The following is a 24,002-nucleotide window of genomic DNA, read 5'->3' on the forward strand; positions in this document are numbered from 1 at the left end:
TTGTCATCAAAATGTCATCCTTTATCCAGCTGGACACCCGAGAAGAGTTTATTCACTTTGAACTACAAACATACTTTGTCTTTATGAAAAGTGTTCTATAAATAAGTTTTTATTACTCATTAGTTTATTATAAAAAAAACTCCTCTTACTCTAATTTCTCTTCTTTCTTTCCAGTCCTGATGGCCCAGAATGTTGACTGTTTATTCTTTTTCACAGATGCTGCCTGACTTGCTGTGTTCCTCCAACATTTTGTGTGTTTGTTGTTTTGGATTTCCAGAATCAGTAGATTCTCTCTTGTTTGTGGTTTATTATAAATATGTTTAAGTTATGCTTATGTGTTATTATCAAAATATAAATGCTAGATATTCACGATAAATTTCCACTTAAGTTGTCCTTTGAACCTGTTCGAGAAGAACATTGCGTGTTGGGAAAACAAATAAGATCAATATATTTCATCCGCTCAGGATATCCCCAGCCTCAACTACTCTAATTTTACACACTGCAAATTCTCAGTTAGAACATGAGATCGGTGGCCAGTTAATTCACATTCTGCTAGTGTTGGTAGTGTTACAAGTTGAGGAGAACATGAGTACAGAATCACCATATTCTTTGAGTTAGATCTTGCTGTTCATTCAAGCAGGCAAGGAGCTTTTGGTTTCAAATCAAAACCAGAAGGCTACAGTGGAAACATGGAAAAAACTCCCACGGTATTTCTGTCCTATGTCAGATTAAACTGGTCCAACACAAGAGAGCTCTGGATCATCGCATCCTCACAGGACTGCACAATTATCCAATTAGTTCCACGACCTTCCCACCTTCCACTCTCCACATCCGTTTTTCTCCTAAATGTTACCATTGAGCATTTTTCTGCTGCCATGTGTGTACATAAAGTAGCTTTATATACAAAACTAAAAAACTAGTAGAGTGTACATATAAAGTAGTTTTTTTTATAAAACTAAAAAACTAGTAGAGTGGGTATATAAAGCAGCTTTATATATAAAGCTAAAAATCTAATAGTGTGTATGTAAAGTAGTTTGTTGGTGTGTACACCCGTACTTTTGCCAATTATCTCGAATGCCATCTTGTAGGCATTCAACAAACTCACTCTCTTGAGATCCATTACCAATCTGATTTTCCCAATCAACCTGCATGTTAAAATCTGCCATGACTATCATAGTATTGCCCTTCTGGCACGTCTTTTCTATTTCCTGTTGTAATCTGTGGTCCGCATTCCAGAAAACCCATGTGTCCACTGGGAGAATATACAAGCTCCTTGCAGACAGCAGTGAATTGAATCCCAATCTTCAATTCCAGTGCTTTAAAGCATTACGTTAACTGCTACACCACCACAACATCCTCACAACAGACAGAACTGCAACCAGTGCGCATAATTTGGGTAATGTAAAATGTAACAAGATAGCTTCTGTCCTCTGAAGATGTAATGCGGAGGCTTTATAAGGCATTGGTCAAACTGCACGGAGTATTGTAAGTACAAAGTAGTTTTGGGTCCCTTACCTAAGAAAAGATGTGCTGGCATTGGAGAGGATCCAGAGGAGGTTCACGAGAATTATTCCTGGAATGAAAGGGTTAATGTATGAGGAGCGTTTGATTGCTCTGACCCTGTACTCGCTGGAGCTTAGAAGAATAATGGGACCTATCAAAGCAACCTATCAAATATTGAAAAGCCTGGATAGAGTGGATGTGGAGAGGATGTTTCCTATAGTGAGGTGTCTAGGGCCAGAGAGCACAGCCTCAGGATATAAGGACATCAATTTAGAAAAGAGATGAGGAGGAATTCCTTTAGCCAGAGGGTGGAGAATTCATTGCCACAGGCAGCTGTGGACGCCAAGTCATTGGGTATATTTAAAACAGAGGTTGATAGGTTCTTGATTAATCAGGGAGTCAAAGGTTACAGGGAGATGCAGGAGAATGGGATTGAGAGGGTTAATAAATCAGCCATGATGGAATGTCAGAGCAGTCCCGATGGGCCCAAAGGCCTAATTCCGCTGCTATGTTTGATGCCTTATGGCCTTAAGTTCATCCAGTGACATAGATTTTTCTTCAATAATCAACCAAAACCACCTCACTGCTGCAAACCACACCTGCTTCTCATTGGCAGTCTTACTTTCCCATCCATCTTACCCTCAGTTCATGCAGACAGACACTTGTCAGCTTTTATTGAGTTCCTCAATTCAGATAGTCTTTTCCAATATCTCTAGCTAACACATATCATCCTCTCAGAGGGCTTCAAACTACAAATGCTCCACTGCCTTTGTTGAACTGTGATCCAAGTATCTGCTGCATCTGGTGTATCTGATGCCACCCAACCTAGATGGAGGACCACTTTGTTGGGCATCTTGGCACTGTCTACAACAAGCAGCATTTCCTGCTGACCAATCATTTCATTTCCAATTTCCATTCCTGTTCTGACCTGTCGGTCCATGGCCTCCTCTACTCCCATGATAAGGCCTCCCTCAGGTTGGAGAAGTGACACCTCCAATTTCATCTAGATAGCTTCCAACCTGATGGCATGAACACTGGCTTCTCTAACCTCTGTTACTTATTCCCTTCCTCCTTCCCTCCTCTTCCATTCCCTTCCCTGGTTCCCCAGTACCTCTAGGCTTCTCCTTATCCCCCTGTCACCAAAACCTCTGAAATCCAAATTTTGTTTTTGGCGCTGACATGGATCACTCATGGAAAATTCTACAAAATGCTGGGAAGGTCCCCAGGCAAAGTATAGGTCTCTGCTCACCACAGACACTTCTGAGAAGTGACCTCACATATGTAATGAACAGAAGTTAATGAAAAAAATTGAAAAAAAACTACATGGAGCCAAAAAGAAGGTGGTGATCAGACATTGATCATCAATACAGTGAACATACACAGCTTAATGGTCTGCTGATCGTGAAGCAAGAAAAGATCTATCACAACAACCTGAAAATTGAAAGTAGTTCTGAATATTCAGCAACAACACAAAATGCTGGTGGAACACAGCAGGCCAGGCAGCATCAATAGGAAGAAGTACAGTCGACATTTCAGGCTGAGACCTTTCGTCAGGACCAACTAAAAGAAGAGGTAGTAAGAGATTTGAAAGTGGGAGAGGGAGGAAGAGATCCAAAATGATTGGAGAAGACAGAAGCAGGAGGGATGAAGCTAAGAGCTGGAAAGTTGATCGGCAAAAGGAACACAGAACTGGAGAAGGGGAAGGATCATGGAATGGGAGGCCTAGGGAGAAAGAAAGGGGGAGGCGAGCAGCAGGGGGAGATGGAGAGCAGGCAAGGAGTGATGGGAGAGGTACAGAGAGAGAAAGGGGGAGGGGAGTAATAATAAATAAGGGATGGGGTAAGAAGGGGAGGAGGGGCATTAACGGAAGTTCGAGAAATCAATGTTCATGCCATCAGGTTGGAGGCTGCCCAGACAGAATATAAGGTGTTTTTCCTCCAACTTGGCTCTCACAGTCTGCTTCAGAACTCACCAATGTATAGAAGGCCACACCAGGAGCACCAGACCCAGTAGATCACACCAGCCAACTCACAGGTGAAGTGTCACCTCACCTGGAAGGACTGTCTGGGGCCCTGAATGGTGGTGAGTGAGTAAGTATAAAGGCAGGTGTAGCACTTGTTCCGCTTACAAGGATAAGTGCCGGGAGGGAGATTGGTGGGAAGGGATGGGGCGAAAAGCAGAAAGCGGGGGAGGGAAAGATGTGCTTGGTGGTGGGATCCCTTTGGAGGTAGCAGAAGTTACAGAGAAGTATATGTTGGACCCGGAGGCTGGTGGGGTTGTAGGTGAGGACAAGGGGAACCTAGTGGGTTGACGGGAGGACAGGGTCAAAGCAGATGTGCGTGAAATGGGAGAGATGCGTTTGAGAGCAGAGTTGATGGTAGAGGAAGGGAAGCCCCTTTGTTTAAAAAAGGAAGACATCTCCTTTGTCTTGGAGTGAAAAGCCTCATCCTGAGAGCAGATGTGGCGGAGACAGAGGAATTGCGAGAAGGGGATGGCATTTTTGCAAGAGACAGGGTGGGAAGAGGAATAGTCCAGGTAGCTGTGAGAGTCCATAGGCTTATAGTAGACATCAGTAGATAAGCTGTCTCCAGAGATAAAGACAGAAAGATCAAGAAAGGGGAGGGAGGTGTCAGAAATGGGACCAGGTAAATTTGAGAGCAGGGTGAAAGTTGGAGGCAAAGTTAATGAAGTCAACAAGCTCAGGTGCTCCAGGTGCGGCCTTCTATATATTGGTGAGACCCGACGCAGACTGGGAGACTGTTTTGATAAACACCTACGCTCTATCTGCCAGAGAAAGCAGGATCTCCCAGTGGCCACACATTTTAATTCCATGTCCCATTCCCATTCTGATAAGTCAATCTATGGCCTCCTCTACTGTCAAGATGAAGCCACACTCAGGTTGGAGGAACAACACCTTATATTCCGTCTGGGTAGCCTCCAACCTGATGACATGAACATTGATTTCTCTAATTTCTGTTAATGTCCATCCTCCACTTCTTGCCCCATCCCTTATTTCTCTCTCTCTCTCTCTCTCTCTCTCTCCCTCCCTCCTCCCATTCTCTATACTTTCTCCCCCCCCCCCCACCCCGTTCTCTCTTCTTTTCTCTCTCTGTCCCATTCACAATCATTCCTTGCCTGCTCTCCATCTCCCTCTGGTGCTCCCCTCCCCCTTTCTTTCTCCCTTGTCCAGCTGTGTATCCCTTTTGCCAATCCACATTCCAGCTCTTAGCTTCATCCCTCCCTCTCCCACTTTCAAATCTCTTACTATCTCTTCTTTAAATTAATCCTGATGAAGGGTCTCAGCCCGAAACATCAACTGTACTTCTTCCTATAGATGCTGCCTGGCCTGCTGCATCCCACCAGCGTTTTGTGTGTGTTGCTTGAATTTCCAGCATCTGCAGAATTTTAAGGAAAGGCACAGCATTAATTTTTTAAAGGATCTGCTGATCATGAGAATCTAGCAGCAGAACTAGTCCACAATGCTGATTATTTTTATACCTTACATAAAACCTAAAAAAAGTAAATACAAATACAGAGTACTGTAACCTTTTAATCAAAAACACAACATCTTAGTTGGAGACTGAAAGCCTGCCATTGTTTGTTGTTTAACAGCTGATTCAGCTATTCTCCCAATGCTGTTGTGCTGCTTTTGTTACCCTGCACACATGATATATTTTTACTGTTATGTACTGATCTGTGCTGAACAAATGTAAGACAAACACTGCTGAGTGGGAGAACATAAATTCAGAGTCGGGAATGAAGGCAATCCCAAACTATCCATTATATATTCCAAAATCCAAAATAATCCAAAATCCAAAACACTTCCAGCCCCAAGCATTTTGGATAAGGAGTGCTCAACCTGGATTGAGATCAATCATTAAATATCAGCAAATATTAAATATGACTCAATGAGAAAACGGAAATAGATATGTAATTAAATGCAGAGCAGACCTGAACAAATAAATTCCATATGTTTGTGCTTTCAAACACTGAATAACTCACAGTTCAGAGTGTGTTAAGGTCCATTATCTAATCTTGGGTTTCATTTGATCTCATTACTATTGTAAAATGACAGCAAGCAGGCACTGGCATCAGCTGTTTCGTATAATGTGCTATAAATGACATTCAGTTTCTATGGAAATAAAACCATAGATTTTCACTGAGTACCTCAAAACTGTACTCAACCAGAATATTCTGGCACACTCATGATCAACCTCCTGCATTTGACCTCCATAAATCGAAGGCCGTCCAAAATTTTCCTAACTCCTACCATCCTGTTCAGGTTCCTTAAGATTGCCATTGCTGATGTGGGGTGGCAGAGGTGGGGGTGGTGGTGTAATGGGGACAAGCTCCCACCACCTATTAAATGCTCCCAATGGCATGCAACTCAAATAGCCTCTGATAACCAAGTCCAGGTCCCAGCCATCATGTGTGGCTTAATTATTTAGCCCGGTAGAACCGGTTCCACTACAGGTAGATGGAGCTCATTAGCCATGGTTGGCAACTCATCTGCAAGAAGAAAATCTCTGATCTCAAACCTCCACAGCCTTGCAGCTATATCCACTCATGGAGAAGGCTTCAGGAGTAAACCCCGAGGAAAAAATCCTGAGCTGGAGTCCCAAAGGTAGAATTATGTTGAGTTCAACGTAGAATGGCAACTCATGAGATGCCACTGGTGCCAAACTGTATCCATTCCTGCCGTTCCATTGGATTGATCAGCTGCATGGAGAGGGAGAGCCTACTATATGGGCAACAGCTTGCTCTCCATATTGTATTGCCCTGGTTTGTGTATCCCATAGACAGCTAGGATACAATATCCATGGTTGACCGAAGCAAACTGAGAGCCTCACGATTCTGTTTACCCATTGGCCTGAGCTTACTGATGTCCTTTGGTCACCCATTGGCCTGAACTTACTGACATCCTTCAGTCACCCATTGGCCTGAACTTACTGACGTCCTTTGGACAACCATTGGCCTGAAATTACTGATGTCCTTTGGTCACCCATTGGCCTGAGCTTACTGATGTCCTTTGGTCACCCATTGGCCTGAGCTTACTGACGTCCTTTGGTCACCCATTGGCCTGAGCTTACTGACGTCCTTTGGTCACCCATTGGCCTGAGCTTACTGTCGTCCTTTAGTCACCCATTGGCCTGAACTTACTGACGTCCTTTGGTCACCCATTGGCCTGAACTTACTGATGTCCTTTGGTCACCTATTGGCCTGAGCTTACTGACATCCTTTAGTCACCCATTGGCCTGAGCTTACTGACGTCCTTTAGTCACCCATTGGCCTGAGCTTACTGACGTCCTTTAGTCACCCATTGGCCTGAACTTACTGATGTCCTTTAGTCACCCATTGGCCTGAACTTACTGACATCCTTTAGTCACCCATTGGCCTGAGCTTACTGGTGTCCTTTGGTCACCCATTGGCCTGAGCTTACTGATGTCCTTTCGTCACCCATTGGCCTGAACTTACTGGTGTCCTTTAGTCACCCATTGGCCTGAGCTTACTGACGTCTTTTAGTCACCCATTGGCCTGAACTTACTGATGTCCTTTGGTCACCCATTGGCCTGAACTTACTGGTGTCCTTTGGTCACCCATTGGCCTGAACTTACTGACGTCCTTTGGTCACCTATTGGCCTGAGCTTACTGACGTCCTTTGGTCACCCATTGGCCTGAGCTTACTGACGTCCTTTAGTCACCCATTGGCCTGAACTTACTGATGTCCTTTGGTCACCCATTGGCCTGAGCTTACTGATGTCCTTTAGTCACCCATTGGCCTGAACTTACTGGTGTCCTTTAGTCACCCATTGGCCTGAGCTTACTGGTGTCCTTTCGTCACCCATTGGCCTGAGCTTACTGTCGTCCTTTAGTCACCCATTGGCCTGAGCTTACTGGTGTCCTTTAGTCACCCATTGGCCTGAGCTTACTGATGTCCTTTAGTCACCCATTGGCCTGAGCTTACTGATGTCCTTTGGTCACCCATTGGCCTGAGCTTACTGATGTCCTTTAGTCACCCATTGGCCTGAGCTTACTGATGTCCTTTGGTCACCCATTGGCCTGAGCTTACTGATGTCCTTTAGTCACCCATTGGCCTGAGCTTACTGATGTCCTTTGGTCACCCATTGGCCTGAGCTTACTGATGTCCTTTAGTCACCCATTGGCCTGAGCTTACTGATGTCCTTTAGTCACCCATTGGCCTGAGCTTACTGATGTCCTTTGGTCACCCATTGGCCTGAGCTTACTGGTGTCCTTTCGTCACCCATTGGCCTGAGCTTACTGTCGTCCTTTAGTCACCCATTGGCCTGAACTTACTGATGTCCTTTGGTCACCCATTGGCCTGAGCTTACTGATGTCCTTTAGTCACCCATTGGCCTGAGCTTACTGATGTCCTTTGGTCACCCATTGGCCTGAGCTTACTGATGTCCTTTGGTCACCCATTGGCCTGAGCTTACTGATGTCCTTTAGTCACCCATTGGCCTGAGCTTACTGATGTCCTTTAGTCACCCATTGGCCTGAACTTACTGGTGTCCTTTAGTCACCCATTGGCCTGAACTTACTGGTGTCCTTTAGTCACCCATTGGCCTGAACTTACTGGTGTCCTTCAGTCACCCATTGGCCTGAGCTTACTGACATCCTTCAGTCACCCATTGGCCTGAGCTTACTGATGTCCTTTGGTCACCCATTGGCCTGAGCTTACTGATGTCCTTTAGTCACCCATTGGCCTGAGCTTACTGATGTCCTTTGGTCACCCATTGGCCTGAACTTACTGATGTCCTTTGGTCACCCATTGGCCTGAGCTTACTGATGTCCTTTGGTCACCCATTGGCCTGAGCTTACTGATGTCCTTTGGTCACCCATTGGCCTGAGCTTACTGATGTCCTTTAGTCACCCATTGGCCTGAGCTTACTGATGTCCTTTGGTCACCCATTGGCCTGAGCTTACTGACATCCTTTGGTCACCCATTGGCCTGAGCTTACTGACATCCTTTAGTCACCCATTGGCCTGAGCTTACTGACGTCCTTTAGTCACCCATTGGCCTGAGCTTACTGACGTCCTTTGGTCACCCATTGGCCTGAGCTTACTGTCGTCCTTTAGTCACCCATTGGCCTGAGCTTACTGACGTCCTTTGGTCACCCATTGGCCTGAGCTTACTGACATCCTTTAGTCACCTATTGGCCTGAACTTACTGACGTCCTTTAGTCACCTATTGGCCTGAACTTACTGACGTCCTTTGGTCACCTATTGGCCTGAGCTTACTGATGTCCTTTCGTCACCCATTGGCCTGAACTTACTGGTGTCCTTTAGTCACCCATTGGCCTGAGCTTACTGATGTCCTTTGGTCACCCATTGGCCTGAGCTTACTGACGTCCTTTAGTCACCCATTGGCCTGAGCTTACTGACGTCCTTTAGTCACCCATTGGCCTGAGCTTACTGATGTCCTTTGGTCACCCATTGGCCTGAGCTTACTGATGTCCTTTGGTCACCCATTGGCCTGAGCTTACTGATGTCCTTTGGTCACCCATTGGCCTGAGCTTACTGATGTCCTTTAGTCACCCATTGGCCTGAGCTTACTGACGTCCTTTAGTCACCCATTGGCCTGAGCTTACTGATGTCCTTTGGTCACCCATTGGCCTGAGCTTACTGGTGTCCTTTAGTCACCCATTGGCCTGAGCTTACTGATGTCCTTTAGTCACCCATTGGCCTGAGCTTACTGACGTCCTTTGGTCACCCATTGGCCTGAGCTTACTGACGTCCTTCAGTCACCCATTGGCCTGAGCTTACTGATGTCCTTTCGTCACCCATTGGCCTGAACTTACTGACGTCCTTCAGTCACCCATTGGCCTGAGCTTACTGACGTCCTTCAGTCACCCATTGGCCTGAGCTTACTGATGTCCTTTGGCCACAGCTGAAGTGAATCCCTTGTTTTCAGACACATCTGTGCTTCTTCCTTTCCTTTTCATTGTAACCTTCATCCAGCACTACAGAACAAAATCAGGCACTTCAGCCTGAACCATTAATCTGCCTAATCCTGTCGACCTGCACTCGGAACATAACCCTTCATAACCCTTCCATCCATCAGTCCAACAATCTTCTGAAACTTACGTGATCCTCCATTTCTGATCTCCCTCACTACAGTCATTGATGACAGTGTCTTCATTCTCTGCCTCAATACCTCTTTCCTCCTTAAAAGTACATTTAAAAAACGGTCAGTTTTTCAGTTATGGTACTATCTCAGTGTTAATGTGTTTCATTATGTACATGCAATGTGCATTGAGACATTTTGCTTTTTCAACGCTGAATCATAAAAATAAGTTGTAGATTTTTCGATATTGACAGTGTCTATGTGCTCCATATTGTTCATGACCTTGGACTTCGGTGTAACTTATTTTTGATCAAGGCAACAGCACACAAAATACTTAACATTCAAGATTGTTCAATGTCATTTCCAGTACATAACTGTAAAGGAGAATGAAATAATTGTTACTCTGGATCCAAAGTAGCATAAAAAAACACAATAAAATAAAGAACACAATAAATATGAATACGTAAGAGAGCTTTTATATATATATATATATAGATAGATCTATTTATAGATATTTTTAAATCTATATATAGATTGCTTTTTTTCGTCCATAAAGTGACACTAGGCACAGGAGTGTCTGTATATAGGTGAGTGACAGGAAATGATATAGTAGTGGGTGGAGGTGTTGATCAGCCTTAGTACTCGGGGAAAGTAGCTTTTTGAGTCCGGTGCTTCTGGTGTGGATGTTATGTCACCTCCTCCCTGATGGGAGTGGGACTAACAGTCCATGAACAGAGTGGCTAGGGTCGTTCATGATGTTACTGTCCTTTTTTTGTGGCGTCTTTCTATTGATGTCCTTGATGCCGGTGTTGTGTGGGGTAGTTTTAATTACCTGTTGTAAAGCCTTCCTGCCCACTGCAGTGCAGCAGCAGTGAGGGAACTCAGCGTGCCACACAGCATTGATCAAGAGAAACGAAAGGTCAACATTTCGGGCTGAGAGCCTTCATCAGGACTAGAAAGAAGGAAGGCAGAAGGTAGAATAAAAGGGTGGGGGGGGAGTACAAACTGGCACCCAATAGGTGAGGGGAAACTGGGGAGTTGGGAGGGACAGATGTGGGAAACTGGATGGTGATAGATTGAAAAGGTAAAGGGCTGAAAAAGATAGAATCTGATAAGAGAGAACAGTGGACCACAGAAAAGAGAGAAGGAGGTGGGAAGGTGTGGGTGATGGGCAGATCGTGAGGGCAAGAGTGAGGAGAGGAAGTGGGTAATGGGGAAAGAGCGATAATAACAATAATTAGAAACATTACAAGCAGTCTATACAATAAAACTTTTCATTTCAAAGCGTAATGAACAAATGCTCTGGACAGATGCAAAGCACAATCGAGATTTTTGGTTATAATTTCATGTGCCTAACTTTGTGGACAGCATTGAAAATTTAAAGTCAATTCAAAATAAATTTATTTTCAAAATACATAATGTATCACCATCTACAACCCTGAGATTGATTTTCTTGCAGGTATTCACAGCAAATAGAAAGAAATAAAAATTAACAGGCAAAATAATAATAAATAAATAAGCAAAAACTATTGAGAATATGAGATGAAGAGTCCTTGAAAGTGAGTCTATAGGTTCTGGGAACAGTTCAGTGATGGGGTGAGTGAAGGAGTGAAATTATCCCTTCTGGTTTAAGAACCTGATAGTTGAAGGTAATAACTGTTTCTGAACCTGGTGGTTTGGGTTCTGAGTCTCCTTTGCCTCATTCCTGATGCCAGTAGTGAGAAGAGAGCATGGCCTGGATGGTGAGGATCCCTGATGATGGATGCTGCTTTCCAACGACAATACTTTGTGGAGATGTGCTCAATCATGGGGAGGGCTGTACTCGTGATGGACTGGGCCAAATCCACTGTTTCATAGGCTATTCCATTCAATGGAATTAATTCTGTTAATTCATTCTATTCTGAAATTAATTAAACTTATTTGTGGTGATGACTTTTCTATTTTTTAGAAAGGAAGGTATGATTACAAAGCTGGTTTTACATAGCAAGTCTACAACACATAATGCTGAAAAATGAGTGATATAAAAGATCTCAAACAACAGAAAATCTGTAGATGTTGCAAATTCAAGCAACACACACAGAATGCTGAGGCAACTCTGCAGGCCAGGCAGCATTAATGGAAAAGAGTACAGTCGACATTTCAGGCTGAGCCCCTTTGGCAGGACTGCTGAGTTCCCCTGAATATAAATTACCTGCTCTGTAGTATTCCTCCTAGACAATGGAGAATGTTGACATCTAAATGCCTCCTCTGTTGTCTTACTGTGATTTCAAAGTAAATATATAAATATTTATATATTCTGAAGTCAGGACATTCTGAAGTATTCTCACAAATCCTTTGTGTACAAAAGGGACAGGATTGGCTTGAATCCAAGGGGGATCAATATCCTTGCAGGCAGGTTTGCTAAAGCTGTTAGGTGTGGTTTAAACTAGTATGGCAGGGGGATGGGAACCAGCAGGATAGAGCTGAGGATGATCCAGATGGTTACAAGTAAATGATCGGTGTAACATGAATGTAATGAAGGACAAGCCAATGATTGGGTACAAATGCAGTCAGTGGGCTTCACTGAGTTGTGGCTGAAAGAATGTCATTGTTGGGAGCTTAACATCAAAGGATATACTTTGTATTGAAAGGACAGTCAGGAAGGCATGGGCGACAATGTGGATCTATTAGAAAGAGATGGAATTACATCTTTAGAAAGAGGTGACATAAGGTGAGAGAATGTTGAATTTTTGTCGGTGGAGTTTAAGAAACTCAAGGGTAAAAAAAACATGATGGAAACCATATATATAGGCCTACAAATAGTGGCCAAGATGTGGCATTGTGATTGCAAAGGGAGCTGGAAAGGATAATGTAATAAGGGTAATGTCACAATTGTAATGGAAGACTTCAATATGCAAGGGGATTGGGAAAATCAGGTTGGTGTTAGATTGCAAGAGAGGGAATTTGTTGAATACCTACGAGATGGCTTTTCAGAGCAGCTTATGCTTGAGCCAATATGGGGAAAGGCTGTCGTAGATTGGGTGTTGCGTAAAAATCCAGATTTTATTAGGAAGCTGAAGGTAAAGGAACATAACATGATTGAATTCATACTGCAATTTGAGAGGGAGAAGCATAAATCAGGTGTATCTGTATCACAATGGAATAAAGGGAATTACAGGGGCACAAGAGGCACCAGGTGGTTTAGAAGAGGATACTGGCAAGGATGTCAGCAGAACAGAGATGGCTGAAGTTTCTGGGAATAGTTCACAGGGTGCAGGGATAGATATGTCCCACAGAGGAAAAAGTTCTCAAATGGCAGGAATAAGAATCCATGACTGACAAAGGAAGTTAAGCACTGCATAAAAACCAAGGAAAAGGCATAGAAGGTAACAAAAGTGAGTGGGAAGTTGGATGATTGGGAAATTTTTAAAATCCAACACAAGGAAACTAAAAAAGCTATAAGAAGGGAAAAGATTAAATATGAGGGCAAACTAGCCAATAATATAAAGCAGGAAATTTAAGGTTTTTTTTCAGATATGTAAAGAATAAAAGGAAGGTGAGAATTGTTATTGGACTACTAGAAAATGATGCTGATGAGATAGTAATGGGGAACAAAGAAATGGCGAATGATCTTGACAAGTACTTTGCTACAACTCTTTACTGTGTGTGCCAAGGTCCATGAGTGTCAGGGAGCAGGAGTGAGTGTCATTGCTATTATAAAGGAAAAGGTGCAAGGCAAATTCAAAGGTCTTAAGGTGAATAAGTCACTTGGACCGGATGGACTACAGCCCTGAGTTCTCAAAGAGGTTGCTGAAGAGACAGCAGATGAACTGGTTATGATCTTTAAAGATTCACTTGATTCTGGCATGGTCCTGGAGGACAGGAAAATTGCAAATGTCACTCCACTCTTTAAGAAGGGAGAAAAGCAAAAAAAAAGGAAATTATATGCCAGTTAGCCTAACCTCAGTGGTTGGGAAAGTATTGGAGTGCCACAAGGGGATGTCCTGTCTCTGTTTCTATTCACACTGTACACCTCAGACTTTAAAAAGAACTCTTGAGTCTTGCCACTTGCAGAAGTGCTCTGACCACTCTGGATGTATCAGAAATGGGCAGGACTCGGAGACAGAGGACTGGTGGACAAGTTTGTGAAGTGGTGTGGGAGGAATCACCTGCTCCTGAATATGGCAAAATCAGAGAGATGGTGATTGATTTTAGGAAGAAGGGACTGTGACGAGTCCTGTATACATTCTGGGAGAAGTACAAATGCTTGGGAGTTCACCTGTACAACAGACTTGACTGGAAAACCAACACCAAGGCTGTTTACAAGAAGGGTATGAGCAGACTCTGTTTTCTAAGGGAGCTGAGATCCTTCAATGTGAGCAGCAGGATGTTGGAGATCTTTTACCAGTCTGTTGTAGCGAGTGTGGTCTTCTTTACAGCTTTATGTTGGGGGAGCAGCATCGGCACTGGTGATGCAAAATGACCAATAAACTCATCAAAAAGGCTGGATCTGTCCTTAGCCATAACCTGGACCCTTTTGAGTTAGTGGTGGAGAGGAGGTCACTAAACAAACTGTTATCCATTATGGGCAATCAGGCATATCCTCTCCATGACCGACTGAATAATCAGCAGAGCGCCCTTTCAAATAGATTCATTTAGCTCCACTGTCACAAGGATCGTTACAGAAAATCCTTTCTGACCAAGTGCAATGAGCATATACAACAGTTCATCTCTGTGCAACAGGAGAACACACATTATCATACAATACTCTCTGCTTTATTATTTTGTACATTATTATTGCATGTTGGTACATTATTTACTGTGTATATTATTATTCTGTACTTTATTATTAGTAAAACCTGCACTCTGCTAAGTTTGTTTTTAAATGTGTTTGCTGTAATGAAAGTATTACCCACTCGGGATCAATAAACTTATTATTATTAAGGATGAGGCTTCGGGGTACTTGGAGACTAATGATAAAATAAGTCACAGTCGCCATGGTTCCTGTACAGGGAAATCTTGCCTGGCAAATCTGTTAGAGTTCTTCAAGGAAATAACAAGCAGGGTGGATAAAGAAGAGGAAGCAGATGTCATTTACTTAGATTTTCAGAAATCATTTCATTAGGTGCCACACACAAGGATGCTTAACAAGATAAAATCCTATGGCATTACAGGAAAGGTACTGACATGGATAGTGGAATGACTGACAGGCAGGAGGCAGTGAGTGGGAATAAAGGGCCCTTTTCTGGTTGGCTGCCAGTGACTAGCGATGTTCCTCGGGTCAGTTTTAGGACCACTACTTTTCACATTTTTTGTCAGTGGTTTAGATGGCTTTGTGGCAAAGTTTGTGGATGATACGAAGATAGATGGAGGGGTAGGTACTGCTGAGGAAGCAATGCAATTGCAGAAAGAAGGACATGGACAAATTGGAAGAATGGGCAAAAATGTAACAGCTGGAATATAGTGTTGGAAAATGCATGATAATGCATTTTAGTAAAAGGAACAATAGACCATTAACCAAATGGGGAGAAAATTCAAGCATTCGAGGTGCAGAGTGACTTAGGAGTCCTCATGCAAGACTTCCAGAAGGTTAACTTACAGGATGAGTCTGTGGTAAAGAAGGCAAATGCAAAGTCAGCAATTATTTCAAGGGGAATAGAACATAAAAACAAGGAGATAATGCTGAAACTTTATAAGACACTAGTCAGGAGTATTGTCAACAGCTTTGGGCCCAATATCTCAGAAAAAAATGTATTGTCATTGAAGGGAGTCCGGAGGAGGTTATTGGAGTATGAAGTTGCATTGTTTGCTGTGTAACCAAAACTATGTAGTCAGCTTGGTATTTGCTATGTATGTATCCAATTTAGTAGGAGAATGAAATCTCTGTTTTGTCTCTGTACTATTGAACACATCAGTGACTTGACAATGTAGCTAACTTATACTTACTATTTATCCAACTTATCAGCCAGAATGAAATCTCTGTATTGTCTCTGTAACATTGAACACATCAGTAATTTAAGAATGTAGCCAAATAAGAAGATAATGGTATGTTAATGAGAGGCTAGCTAAGAGATAACAGGGATGAGGTAACACATGGCCCAAAGAGTAGATTAGAACATGATTAAGTTAATGGGTAGAAACAATAGTGGGAAGTCGGGAGCTGATGTACTGGTGATACGCAACTGCAGACCGATTGGAAATGCTATTGCAACTAAACCAGGAGATTGCTATAAAAAATGCTATGCACAAGGATCGGTGGGCAATCAGCAACTAGCTTACTGACCGTCTCAGCTTTGATTTGCAAATTAAAGTTTAACACTTCTTGAAGAATCTTCTGCGTCTCCTGGTCGTTTGTGGGGCACAAGAAACCCCGACAAGGTTCAATAGGATGATTCTGGGAATGAAGAGGTTAATGTATAGAGACATAGAAAACCTACAGCACAATACAGGCCCTTCAGCCCACAAAGCTTTGCTGAACATGTCCTTACCTGAGAAATTACCTAGGGCTACCCATAGCTCTTTATTTTTCTGAACTCATATACCTATCTAGGAGTCTCTTAAAATACCCTATCGTATCTGCCTCCACCACCGTCACCGACAGCCCATAGCACACACCACTATCTGCGTAAAAAACTTACTCCTGACATCTCCTCTGCACCTTAAGACTGTGCCCTCTCGTGTTAGCCATTTCAGCCCTGGGAAAAAGCCACTGACTATCTACACACTCAATGCCTCTCATCATCTTATACTCCTCTATCAGGTCACCTCTCATCCTCATGAGGAGCGTTTGGCAGCTTTGGGCTTGTATTCACTGGAATTCAGAAGAATGTGGGGGGATGTCATTGAAACCAACCGAATGTTGAAAGGACTAGGCAAGGTGGATGTGGAGAGGATGTTTCTGATGGTGGGAGTATCCAGAACTACAGGGCACAGCCTCAAAATTGTGGGGCAGCCCTGTAGGCCAGTGAGTAGTAAATCTGTAAAATGTTTTGCCACAGACATCTGTGAAGGCCAATAACATGGGTATGTTTAAAGCGAAAATTGACACTTTCATGATCGGTCAGGGCATCAAAGATTATGGGAAGAAGGTAGGTATGTGGGGTTGAGTGGGATACAGGATCAGCCATGATGGAATGGTGGAGTAGACTTGATGGGCTGAATGGCCTAGTTCTGCTCCTATGTCTTATGGTGTCAGGGATACTGAGGGGGAAAGCTTTCATTAAAAACATCTATTTTGTGTTGTAAGGTGGAACTGGCACACAATTTTAGCTGAACAAACGTGTATAGATATTAGTAACTCCAAGGCTAATGGTGGTGGTTTCCCGTCATGTCTGATGATGATAGGACATCAATGGAGGAGTGTTTTTAAAGTGGAAAAGCCTTTGCACTGGGGCAGATCCACTCTATCGACCTCAGAAGTCTAGGTCCAATGGTACGAACAAGCATCAGAAGCTGGGGTCTTCCCTTGTTGCAGTGGATATCCATGAAGTCTTCTGGGTCTTATCCTGCTCTTCGCTTTCCATGGAGCATTGAAGAACCACCTTCCTGCCCATTGGATCTCACTGTAGATCTTGTCTAACCAGTTCACCTGAGCTGACTTCACATGCTAGGGCAGGCATGTCTGTATCTCACCAGGATATGTGACCACTAGCATTCCTGGCCTGGTCTAGCCCACCTTTCGAAGTGGTGTTGCAGGGTGTGGCCATTGTCAAATGCAAACAGCTACTCGGAGCCACAGATGGAAGCTAAGTGTCTGTTGTGGACCCAAGGTGTATGGAGTGTCTATGGAGGGGTAGCACCTCTGATGAACGGTTTGCCATGTCCATTCTGGTCTCTCAATACTTGACAAGTAAATAGCAATGTTTAACTTTAATCTTCTGATAGATTTCTCAAAATGCCTGATAATGCTACGTGTACCTTTTTCAGAGGTAGCATGGTGACCAAAACTGAATACAACCCTGCAAGTGCAGCGTTTCCCACCTCCTGAATAAGAATGGCATGATTTCCCAGTATTCAATGTCCTGATGAGTAAGGCCAGTTTGGCAATAGCTTTCTTCCCCACCCTCTCTACCTGTGACAAGAGGGGGAGGTGTTACATTGCTTGTCAGAGAAAATATTACAGTGGTGCTTTGGCAGGATAGATTAGAGGGCTCATCTAGGGAGACTATTTGGGTGGAATTGAGGAATGGGAAAGGTGTAGTAACACTTATAAGGGTGTATTATGGACCACCTAATGGGGAGCGAGAATTGGAGGAGCAAATTTGTAAGGAGGTAGCAAATACCTGTAGTAAGCACAGGGTTGTGATTGTGGGAGATTTAAATTTTCCACACATTAACTGGAAAGCGCATGCTGTAAAAGGGCTGGATGGTTTGGAGTTTGTAAAATGTGTGCAGCATAGTTTTTTGCAGCAATACATAGAGGTACCAACTAGAGAAGGGACACTGTTGGATCTTCTGTTAGGGAATGAGATAGGTCAGGTGACAGAGGTACATGTTAGGGAGCACTTCGGGTTAAGTGATCACAATTACATTAGTTTCAATATAATTATGGAGAAGGATAGGACTGGACCCAGGGTTGAAATTTTTGAATGGAGAAAGGCTAACTTTGAGGAGATGCAAAAGGATTTAGAAGGAGTGGATTGGGACAATTTGTTTTATGGGAAGGACGTAATAGAGAAATGGAGGTCATTTAAAGGTGAAATTTTGAGGGTACAAAATTTTTATATTCCTGTTAGGTTGAAAGGAAAGGTTAAAAGTTTGAGAGCGCCATGGTTTTCAAGGGATTTTGGAAACCTGGTTTGGAAAAAGAGAGAGATCTACAATAAATATAGGCAGCATGGAGTAAATGAGGTGCTCAAAGAATATAAAGAATGTAAAAAGAATCCTAAGAAAGAAATTAGAAAAACGAAAAGAAGACACAAGGTTGCTTTGGCAAGTGAGGTGAAAATAAATTCAAAGGGTTTCTACAGTTATATTAATAGCAAAACGATAGTGAGGGATAAAATTGGTCCCTTAGAGAATCAGAGTGGACAGCTATGTGTGAAAGAGATGGGGGAGATTTTGAACAATTTCTTTTCTTCGGTATTCACTAAGGAGAAGGATATTGAACTGTGTAAGGTAAGGGAAACAAGTAGGGAAGTTATGGAAACTATGACGATTAAAGAGGAGGAAGTACTGGCGCTTTCAAGGAATATAAAAGTGGATAAATCTCCAAGTCCTGACAGGATATTCTCTAGGACCTTGAGGGAAGTTAATGTAGAAATAGCAGAGGCTCTGACAGAAATATTTCAAATGTCATTAGAGACAGGGATGGTGCCGGAGGATTGGCATATTGCTTGTGTGGTTCCATTGTTTAAAAAGGGCTCTAAGAATAAACCTAGCAATTATCGGCCTGTAAGTTTGACATCAGTGGTGGATAAATTAGTGGAAAGTATTCTTAGAGATGATATATATAATTATCTGGATAGACAGGGTCTGATTAGGAACAGTCAACATGGATTTGTGTGTGGAAGGTCATGTTTGACAAATCTTACTGAATTTTTTGAAGAGGTTACTAGGAAATTTGGAGAGGGTAAAGCAGTGGATGTTGTCTATATGGATTTCAGTAAGGCCTTTGACAAGGTTCCACACGGAAGGTTGGTTAGGAAGGTTCAATCTTTAGGTGTTAATATTGAAGTAGTAAAATGGATTCATCAGTGGCTGGATGGTAGATACCAGAAAGTAGTGGTAGATAACTGTTTGTCAGGTTGGAGGCCGGTGACTAGTGGTATGCCTCAGGGATCTGTACTGGGTCTAATGTTGTTTGTCATATACATTAATGATCTGGTTGATGGGGTGGTAAATGGATTAGTAAGTATGCAGATGATACTAAGAAAGGTGGTGTTGTGGATTGGATAATGAAGTAGGTTTTCAAAGCTTGCAGAGAGATTTAGGCCAGTTAGAAGAGTGGGCTGAAAGATGGCAGACGGAGTTTAATGCTGATAAATGTGAGGTGCTACATTTTGGTAGGAATGATCAAAATAGGACATACATGGTAAATGGTAGGGCATTGAAGAATGCGGTAGAACAGAGTGATCTAGGAATAATGGTGCATAGTTCCCTGAAGGTGGAATCTCATGTGGATAGGGTAGTGAAGAAAGCTTTTGGTATGCTGGCCTTTATAAATCAGAGCATTGAGTATAGGAGTTGGGATGTAATGTTAAAATTGTACAAGGCATTGGTAAGGCCAAATTTTGAGTATTGTGTACAGTTCTGGTCACCAAATTATAGGAAAGATATCAACAAAATAGAGAGAGTACAGAGAAGATTTACCAGAATGTTACTTGGGTTTCAGCACCTAAGTTACAGAGAAAGGTTGAACAAATTAGCTCTTTATTCTTTGGAGTGTAGAAGGTTGAGGGGGTACTTGATAGAGGTATTTAAAATTATGAGGGGGATAGATAGAGTTGACATTGATAGGCTTTTTCCATTGAGAATAGGGGAGATTCAAACAGTGGTAGCTGTTTTTTTAACCATATAACAATCACAGCACGGAAACAGGCCATCTCGGCCCTCCTAGTCCATGCCGAACTCTTAATCTCACCTAGTCCCACCTACCCGCACTCAGCCCATAACCCTCCACTCCTTTCCTGTCCATATACCAATCCAATTTTACCTTAAATGACACAACTGAACTGGCCTCTACTACTTCTACTGGAAGCTCATTCCACACAGCTATCACTCTCTGAGTAAAGAAATACCCCCTCGTGTTTCCCTTAAACTTTGCCCCCTAACTCTCAAATCATGTTCTCTAGTTTGAATCTCCCCTACTCTCAATGGAAACAGCCTATTCACGTCAACTCTATCTATCCCTCTCAAAATTTTAAATACCTTGATCAAATCCCCCCTCAACCTTCTATGCTCCAATGAATAGAGACCTAACTTGTTCAACCTTTCTCAGTAATTTAAGTGCTGAAACCCAAGTAACATCCTAGTAAATCGTCTCTGCACTCTCTCTAATTTATTGATATCTTTCCTATAATTCGGTGACCAGAACTATACAAAATATTCCAAATTTGGCCTTACCAATGCCTTGTACAATTTTAACATTACATCCCAACTTCTGTACTCAATGCTTTGATTTATAAAGGCCATTGTTCCAAAAGCCTTCTTCACCACCCTATCTACATGAGACTCCACCTTCAGGGAACTATGCACTGTTATTCCTAGATCTCTCTGTTCCTCTGCATTCCTCAATGCCCTACCATTTACCCTGTATGTTCTATTTGGATTATTCCTGCCAAAATGTAGAACCTCACACTTCTCAGCATTAAACTCCATCTGCCAACGTTCAGCCCATTCTTCTAACCGGCATAAATCTCCCTGCAAGCTTTGAAAACCCACCTCATTATCCACAACACCTCCTACCTTAGTATCATCGGCATACTTACTAATCCAATTTACCACCCCATCATCCAGATCATTTATGTATATTGCAAACAACATTGGGCCCAAAACAGATCCCTGAGGCACCCCGCTAGTCACCAGCCTCCATCCTGATAAACAATTTTCCACCACTACCCTCTGGCATCTCCCATCTAGCCACTGTTGAATCCATTTTATTACTCCAGCATTAATACCTAACGACTGAACCTTCTTAACTAACCTTCCATGTGGAACTTTGTCAAAGGCTTTGCTGAAGTCCATATAGACTACATCCACTGCCTTACCCTCGTCAACATTCCTCGTAACTTCTTCAAAAAATTCATTAAGGTTTGCCAAACATGACCTTCCACGCACAAATCCATGCTGGCTACTCCTAATCAGATCCTGTCTATCCAGGTAATTATTAATACTATCTCTAAGAATACTTTCCATTAATTTACCCACCACTGATGTCAAACTGACAGGTCTATAATTGCTAGGCTTACTTCTAGAACCCTTTTTAAACAATGGAACCACATGAGCAATACGCCAATCCTCCGGCACAATCCCCGTTTCTAATGACATCTTAAAGATCTCCGTCAGAGCTCCTGCTGTTTCTACACAAACTTCCCTCAAGGTCCTGGGGAATATCCTGTCAGGACCTGGAGATCTATCCACTTTTAAATTTCTTAAAAGCGCCATTACTTCCACCTCTTTAATTGTCATAGGTTCCATAACTTCCTTACTTGTTTCCCACACCTTACACAATTCAATATCCTTCTCCTTAGTGAATACCAAAAAGAAGAAATCGTTCAAAATCTCTCCCATCTCCCTCGGCTCCACACATAGCTGACCACTCTGATTCTCTAAGGGGCCAATTTTATCCCTCACTATCCTCTTGCTTTTAATATAACTGTAGAAACCTTTCGGATTTACTTTCACCTTATTTGCCAAACCAACCTCGTATCTTCTTTTAGCTTTTCTAATCTCTTTCTTAAGATTCCTTTTACATTCTTTATATTCCTCGAGCAATTCCTTTACTCCATGCTGCCTATATCTATTGTAGACATCCCTCTTTAGAGTTGATAGAGTTGACGTGGATAGGCTTTTTCCATTGAGAGTAGGGGAGATTCAAACAAGAGGACATGAGTTGAGAGTTAGGGGGCAAAAGTGTAAGGGAAACACGAGGGGGAATTTCTTTACTCAGAGAGTGGTAGCTGTGTGGAACGAGCTTCCAGTAGAAGTGGTAGAGGCAGGTTTGATATTGTCATTTAAAGTAAAATTGGATAGTTATTTGGACAGGAAAGGAATGGAGGGTTATGGGTTGAGTGCGGGTCAGTGGGACTAGGTGAGACAGCACAGACTAGAAGGGCTGAGATGGCCTGTTTCCATGCTGTAATTGTTATATAGTTATATGGTTACAAAGAGGATTCATAGATTCCTGAGAACTTCACTAATTATAAATATACAGCACAAGATTGGTGTTGTCAGAAGAAAATTAACTTATGTGATGCAGTGACTCTATAGTCATTGCCCAGACTTGATAATGCAGCTTGTAATTAAGACGACCACAACATTGTTGGGGTCTGGAGGCTTGTGTGCCTCAAAAGACCCAGAGCACTGGGTCAGGGCTCTATGCCTTGTCTCTTTATGCGTTGTCAAAGGGATGAAGCCAGACAAAGAGTGATCACGTCCTCCAGTTTTTGGGGTTCAGCTCAGGGCTAACAATCCTGCCTTGTCAAACAGAACTGTTATGGAAACTGCAATGCAGAACTCTTACGCATTTGTGTGTGCAACCTGTGTGCTCCTGTGTCTCCACCTGGGACTTGCATGGCTGACAGTAGTGAAAACCGAGAGGAAGCTACTGGCACGATGAAGGAAGCCCTCGGCACTGCCAAGATCAAGACAGGCTGAGATGGAGGGCTTTCATTTTCCCCTAAGCACCAGCGGCTTAGGGCAGTAAATAAGTATATGAATATCTCAATATCGTCGGCAGTTCTCGCTTTGATCATTTCTCCTTATTACAGATTTTGTTCTGGGAAATAAGTGAGTTTTAAATATTTATCACACCTTCCTTACTTTAGTGCACTGAGCCTTTAATTTTAAAGTCAAAGATTCTGTATGGTTTATTTTACGTATTGTTTCAATCATTATGTGTGTGTTGTATAATATGGGTGATCATGGTTTTTCCATGGCCATGATTGTTCTTGGCAAATTTTTTTACAGAAGTGGTTTATCATTGCCTTCTTCTGGGCAATGTCTTTACCAGGCAGGTAACCTTCCACCACAACCATTACCAATACTCTTCAGAGATTGTCAATCTGGTGTCAGTGTCACATAACCAGGATCATACGACCATCCACTACATCCTCCCATAGGTTCACATGACCCTGATCGGAGGGAATAAGTAGGTGCTACACCTAGCCCGGGGTGACCTGTAGGCCAGCAGAGGGAAGGAGCACCTTACAACTCTTTTGGATAAGATGCATCTCCACCCTATCACCCTGATGGATTGGTATCGCTTATCAGTTCTGTGTGTTTGTGTGCAAAAATCCAGTTATTTTGTCATTGATAGTTGGCAAGAAATAAGCAGGTAGGACAATTCTGAACTGTTTTCTCACCTCAGTTTCAAGCATTCCGACTTGGAGATACCAGAAATGGCCAAGAGCGAAAATGAGACGAGTTTGGAATTACAAAGAATTTGAAAGTATTGCCATTCATCATTGAATGCTACAATGAAAATGAAGATTTGGAGGATGTAATCTTTGAAAGCTTTATGCAAAGGCAGTGTGTTTGTCTGCACTAAGTGTCTGCACTGATTTTGTTCATTTACAATCAATCAAAAGAACATGGCAGAGTACACTGGATAAATATTAGGAACTAATATGCAGTTTATAGTACTGTAGAGGTATTGGTAGATTGATCATTATTTCATGTAAATACATAATTTTTCAGCAGTTAAATAGCTCCTTTTGACTATTTTGATGAAATTTTAACAAATTGGGACAACTGCTTAATTGGGCCAAAATGT

This window comes from Hypanus sabinus, chromosome 2 (genome assembly GCF_030144855.1).
Source record: "Hypanus sabinus isolate sHypSab1 chromosome 2, sHypSab1.hap1, whole genome shotgun sequence".
Lineage (NCBI taxonomy): Eukaryota > Metazoa > Chordata > Chondrichthyes > Myliobatiformes > Dasyatidae > Hypanus > Hypanus sabinus.